The 7,183-nt window shown below is 38.5% G+C and overlaps 1 protein-coding gene across 1 annotated transcript in view; it reads left to right on the top strand.

Moving 5' to 3' along the window:
- The first annotated feature begins 292 nt into the window (after nt 1-292).
- LOC145979413 (lachesin-like) overlaps nt 293-7,183 on the top strand; it is a 287,347-nt gene continuing 280,456 nt past the window's right edge. The window contains exon 1 of the mRNA XM_083112296.1: nt 293-308. The gene's annotated coding sequence lies outside the window, so the exon portion shown is untranslated. The remainder of the gene's footprint in view (nt 309-7,183) is intronic.

Raw genomic sequence — 7,183 nt, 5'->3', positions numbered from 1 at the left:
CTTTCTGTCGGAATTTTAAAGCAGATAGACCTAGGCCGATGTGGCTTCGTTGCTATTTTAAGACAATGTTCTTATGTGCACACTGTTTCCTCCCTTCCCCGCCGCTGTGACCTCGGCGCTACAGTCGCATTAATGTGTGTATGCGTGCATGTGTGTGTGTGTACCGGAACACACAAGACTCTATTGATCCTCATGACCTGTGACCCAGGCTGCAGCGCGCCTGATCGACTGCAGCGCCGCCCTGGTTCGGCGGGAGATCGCGGTACTGAATGCAGTTCTGTGCTATGGGACGGTAGAGGACGGAGCAGGTAAGGAAGTTCTCTTCGACTTTCTTTTTTGTTCTTGTTTTCACCGAGTTTGGTTTCTGCGGATTCCGTTCTTGCCCGGTTGTCACGTAGCGTTTCGTCACGGGAATGCGTCGTCTTACGGTAAACGGGCGATTTCTTTGACCGTAAGTACGTGTGGTTCGTAACGTCAAACTCACAATGCGAAAACGTGCGTTCGCTGCCGTGAAGTTCGTTCGCTCAGCGCAAGCAACTTTTGGAATTAGCCTTACAACTAAATATCTGACAGTGTAGCACTATAACCAAGATAAAGTGCCAAAATAGTTTACATTCCATTACATAAGCATATATTTGTGGATTACGACATATTAGAGTAATGGACAAACGTACAGTATTTTCATAAGTATGTGCTTGTTTATGTATTTCTTTTACGCCGTCGCAGCGGACTACAGCGTCAGAGGTCCCAGGGTCGAATCCTGGCCTTGACTTGGGTGTTTTTTTATTAGTGTCCCTACATCAATTTTATCACATCGTCATTTATATTCGGAAGTAGCCGTGACAGAAAAGCGAAGTAAAATGAAGCAAATCAATCAGTCATTTTGCACCGCCTTTCTGCCTCATTACGATAGTAGCGGCGATGAGAACGAGTGATGATTACATGAAATCAGGGGCACTGAAACGACCGTCTCGGTGACCGAGTCATGGGCGGAGTGTGAGCTTTTGCTTTGGGGGGGGCAGACTCTGGGAGAAGCATATGATGTACCTGAGGGTTGTTGAATATCCCGTAGCTTATAAGGGGACCGGAGACCTTCCCCAGGAAATTAAACAACTTAAACAACAACAACTTAAAACACTGAGTTCTAGGCCTTTTAGATTTGAAAATGTTAAATTTCTTCGCTTAAGTAAACAAATATTAATTAGTATATTGATTGTCATTTTGCATTTCATTAAATTTTTATTGATACAATACCCGTATTACTTTAAAAAATTACGGTACAATAGTAAGCTTCAGAATTTTTAGAAAAATTAAATTGCAATGTTCTTTTGATGTCCCAGCAGTAACTGTTCACTCAACACAAAATGATTTTACTTTTTTCTTTCCTCAAACTGTACACATCAATCAAATCGTCTAAGACCCGCTATTGCGGCGCAATTACCGCACATGCCAAATGTCAATACCCACCCTGGCCCCTCCAGAACTCCGCCTATGGACCGAGTGCGTTGAGTGTTCAACTCACCACCTTGCCACAGAAAGTTTCGGATTTGAATCCCGACCTGGGCAGAGGTTGTCCTTTGTACGTGTCCCTTCATCAATTTCGTCTGATATCATTCATTCTTGTCGTCGTGATAACCTAAAGTGCGAAAAAGTTACGTAAAATATTGAGAAAAACTAGCATAAAAATACACAGGGCTGGACTCGATCGCAAAACCTTCAGTGGCCAGAACGTGATTCGACCACTAAAAGCATTCTTCTACAAAGTCGGATTCGTAAATAGTCATTGGCCCAAAAGGCGTAACTCCACAATACTTTCCTTTTGAAAATATTTCGTAGATATTTAAACCTGTATATTCTGTTACAATAAGCAGTGTATCTACTGATTGGGGCAACATATTTAACGTTGCTCATTTATGTACTTGGGTTAACTGCTACAGGCAGTGGACTACATCAGCAGAGACAATAGAGATTCTTCAATAAGGAAAAACCAAATAAAAACATGTGAGGAAGGTTGAGCACGGGATTTGAACCCAGGACCTCCTAAAAACAAAGATTGTAGTTTGTTTTAAGCTCACTTTATGCTCTGATAGGTCGACTCTACAGTATCTGACCAATTATGCACTGTATCTCGAACCAGCAATCCCCCTGATTACAAGGTAACAAATATTGCTTAAGTCCAGTCACGTTCTCAACGCGTTACACGAGTGAAATGCAAGCAACGATTACCTTCGTAAAGAACGAAAAATTGAATAAGAGATGGCGTTTGTGTAGTTCTTTTGCTTGACTGTTAACAGTGATGTTTTCCTACAATCCTCGAACATGTTTCTCTGTGTACAAACTTATCTAGAAAAGTTCATTATTTACAAAAGTAAGTGGAATAATACACCGTGTTTTCTGTGAATTCTCTTAAGTTTAATCATTGATGCACGGACATAAACTTTATTTAATATCATATAACTTCTGCACAATTTCAAAAGCACCCCAAACCAGCCCGGTGATTTATCATCTTGGCAGTCATACGATTACAGTAGTATAGTAAATGACCAGTCAATCTATTTGTGGTGGGGAGCAGGAAAGTGTTTATGTAATCTCCTTGCTTGTCTTGCCAAGGGTTGCTCAGAGCTGACGGGTTTCCTTCGAACGATTCCTTTTCGGACAACTTATAAATTAAGAACTTATGACCAATTCTCCTTTTTTATGATTTATATAGTCAGTGCACCATGCCTGCGCTGATGCATACACTGTACAGTCACGGACACTTTTGGGTTGTAGTGATCCAACTGGAAGTCAATGGGGTTGCTACAACCCAGAAGTGTCCTTGACTGTACAATAAATATGAAAGGAGTTTTAGATCTGTGACTATCAAATGCATATTACGTATATAGTTGCACTTACATAATCTATCCTTCGAGATGTAAATAGTAACACGCTGAGTGGCTGAGCGAGTTAAGCGAATTTCGAACTCGCCAGCGAAGTTCCCGGGTTCGAGTCCCGTTCTGGGCTTAAGTGTTCTTTGTGAATGTCCCTTCATCGCTCATCTTCACCGTCGCGATTACTCAAAAGTGTATGAAAATCGGCGCTAAGTAACAAAAATACAAAACACTAATTTGACTAACTTATTAATTTGGTTTATATAATTTTCTGCCATTTTGGATAATCGCGACGATGAGGATGGGTGATGATGTAATGAAATTGACGAATGGACACTCACAAAGAACCAGGAGGTAATCGGAACCCTGGACTCCTGGCGTCGTAGCGCGCTGTGTAACCACTCCGCCTCGGAGGTAGGTTGTTACGTTACGTATGCAATGAGTGTGATATAACCTTAACTTCCAACTTCACAGTCTTCAAAAGTCCCATTGGTTATTTTCATAGAGAGTTAAGGTTTTGCTTTCCCCGAGGATGTAAAAAGTGAACTATGCAATAACAGAAATTAAAAAGTATGTAAAGTAAATGAACGGATCTTTCTGAAATTTTGCGAAGTTCTACGCAATAAAGAAATTGATAATCCTTATCATGAAAGAGTTTCTCTTCACTCACTCAAAAACGCACAGCCCAACCAAATACTGGAAGTTTGGGGGCATCTCTAGACTTGCAAACTTTAAGGAATACAGTTTGCAGCCTTCAAACCCTTTAGATTAAAATGTTATGGAAAACTAATGTCCTGAATATCAGTTGGGTGATTTCATCTCAGATCATACAGGTGTTGTCAACTCACCATCACAGATTTTGCTGAAAAAATATGTATGTTAAAGGGCCACATGACACATGTCCATTTTTTTTTATTTTTTATTGATTTGTTACAGTGTTACAAGTCCGCAACGAGAGACTATTTGGTAAAAAGTTTTCGCAAGGAAAATAATGCAATTATTAAACCCCTATAAATCAAAAACCAAATATGGTTGAGACTTAAGGAATCCTTTATTTTAAAGCTTGTTCAAAGCACTTCCGAAACCTTATTAAGGAACATATTCATGAAACCCCCTTCTACTCTAAAATTAAAAGTCAAAATACTAAAGTTTTAAATATTTTTCATATTTCTATTTTTCTTTCAAAAAGTGAAGAACCACACGACATGAGTCTTGCTGGGATAAAATAATAAGGAAGCTGGACTAACTATTTGCAATGCAATTTCTGCATTAAACTCTAAAGTTATGTAGAAAATTCTATGAAGAAAATAAAAAATCCATTTTGACCTTTTTTTCAGAAAGCATTTTCTCAAAAACATCCATCTCAAAATTTCTGAAAACTGTATAATATAGACTTTGGTTACTGCACTTGCAGGAGGTGCAATCAGATCGTGCGATATTTTTGTGTGTAACCAAGGAGAATTTTTTTAAAAAAATGTTCTCCGTGTTCCATAATTATTTGGGTTTTAATGTAAAATATTTTACGCTGGCAACACTGTTTCTAACTGCTGCTTATCAGGAAACCTGTAGAGCATTTAATATATTATTGGTAACATTGTGTGCGTGCATGCACGCTCGCGCGCGCGCACGAGTGTATAGTGGTTGGAAACTACCGTTTCGACCAACCCTTGTCTCATCATAATTTTTAAAAATATTAATAATTTTATAACTTATTTACATATTTCTCAAATGTTCAAAATCGACATATCAGGCTTGCGTTTAGATCTGTCAGCCAATTTAATTTGTCGGGTGGGGGGGGGATTTTACAGTTGCTCAAACAGACTTAGCAGGCACAATACACAAACTTTTCGCAAACGCACTGAGTCCCGCTGTAATATAGTAATGAAGTAAAATAGGGTGGTTGAGAATAAAGAATTCTTGAAACTGTGACGCAACAATTCCCTTTGTTTTCGATTTCTGCATCTCTTGACGCAACAATGCGTTTAAGATTTTTATTTCTTCCTCCTGTCAATTATAAACAATAACTCATTTTTACTAGTCTAGATTAATTGAATGATTTGTTGTTTTAAGTCCAATTTATGCACAGTAAGGCTAATCGGGAGTGGACTACAGTTTAAAGTTGGTTCCGAAACACTTGTGCCTCCACTGGGTATCGAACTCGGGAACCCTTCTTTTCAAGACGACGACGTTACCACTACGCCATCGGGGAGACCCTCCCAAGAATAGATTTTCCGAATTTCAACCCACAATATACTGACAAATATGAAAATACTTATACAAAAGTCCTTAACAGATGGCACTGTTTGTACTACACACATCTCGATATGGTTTTGTTTTGCGTACATCTACAAAAATGACAAATGATTACACCTATTGTTTTTATGAATGCTAATTTATAATACCAATCTATATTTTACTAAACTAATGATTCATAATTATTGATATAAACACTAATTTCTGATACCTGCTGTTTTACAATATTAACCATGTAGTTTCTTCACTTGGATTTATTTTGCTTGAAAGATTTCTACATTTTATATCATCGTGAACGGACATTTAAATACAATACAACGCAATGGGTTGCTAGTTGTGGATACTTTGTAAAACATTGAAACAGCATCAGAGTCTTTTCAATACTTTGGGAATATTAAGTAAAAATTCCATTGACAGTGTTAAAAAAAATGTTCGTGAATGTTCATGAACTTATTACGTAACATATGGGTAAAGTTATGTTACTTTTAATTTAGACGATGTTATTCAACAGAAAGGGAGTGATGATTCTATGAATTGAACGAAAATTATTTTTCAATTAGAAATTACAAATACCATTTATTGTGAAAGATTCTGTATTTTGTGTTTTTGCTATTTCACGTCGCATTTTTTCCACTGTTGGCTAATTGCGAGGATGAGTGATGATTAGATGAAATTGATGAATGGACACTCGTAAGGAATATCCAAATGCAGGCCGTAACTCGAACCCAGGAATTTGTGTGACGAAATCGAGTCAGTGTTGCAAGTTAGCGTTGTTTTGGTGAGCTTATCTATGAGTATTCTTTCTGCAAATTCGACTGCTACGCCCATGAAAGTATGTTATTCTATGCAGCCAGTGCTATAGTTTAAGCTTTCCCGTGGATCTGACATTTCTCTTAGAGAAGCTGGGTCAAGGAAAGCGTTATAAACCTCCCTTAAAAAGAATAGGCGCCTCTCCACAGGGTGTTCGATATGAGAGATCACCTTTCCCAACTCATGACAACAATAACGTTCGATGTTTTTTTTTCTTGGCTTAACAAGAGCGGTGTTATCCTTAATTGTTTTTGTAATTAATTCACTTAATTTTTGTATCGTTTTAAGCTAATTTAGACTTTAAAGTGAAAGTTGATAAAATGAAATTGATGAATGAACATTTGCATCCATCCTCATATTTGCAATTAGCCCTAAGCAGCAGGAAAGCAACGCAAAATAACAAGAAAAGTAACTCTAGAGAATATTTCGACGATGCAATCAATTGCATCACTAGGTACAAAAAAGTACTATAAACATTCTCATCATTCCTCGCATTTATACTTCGATGCGCTAGCCTCTAGACCACGGAGGTCAGTTGGCTTTGTAGTAGTAGATTCTTAGCTAGTTGAGGTATCCGACTGAACTTCGCCCCTTCTAAGTGTCATTCCTAGATCCGCCACTGGTCATTGTAATGATAATGTAGTTGAAATGTAGATTTTAATGGGGTTATATGTTTAAATACATTGTTCATAGAGAGCAAAAATGGATTTATTTAAGAAAATGTATTTTTGTCCGAAATCGGTAACTTGTTTCTGCACTGTTACGAAGGAGATGTGGAAACACTGCATTTGGAACTTTATTCCCAAAAAAATGGTGCTGTATATTAGTAATTAATAGGGCTGAGCTGATACCACTTTGAACCGATACCGATAGCCTACTCTTACCGATTCCCACCGATACCGATACTCTGACCGATTCCCACCGATACCTATGCTCTTAACAATTCCCACCGATACCGATACTCTTACCGATTTCCAGCGATACAGATACTCTGACCGATTCCCACCGATACCGTTACTCTTACCGATTCCAACCGATACCATTACTCTTACCGATACTCTTACCGATTCCAACCGATACCGTTACTCTTACTGATTCCAACCGATACCGATACTCTTACCGATTCCCACCGATACCGATACTCTTACCGATTCCCACCGATACCGATACTCTTATCGATTCCAACCGATACCGATACTCTTACCGATTCCCACCGATACCGTTACTCTTACCGATTCCAACCGATACCG

The sequence above is a fragment of the Lepisma saccharinum genome, chromosome 26 (genome assembly GCF_977018435.1).
Source record: "Lepisma saccharinum chromosome 26, izLepSacc3.1, whole genome shotgun sequence".
Lineage (NCBI taxonomy): Eukaryota > Metazoa > Arthropoda > Insecta > Zygentoma > Lepismatidae > Lepisma > Lepisma saccharinum.
The sequence above is the reverse complement of the archived record's forward strand: the minus strand, read 5'-3'. Positions and strand labels throughout refer to the sequence as shown.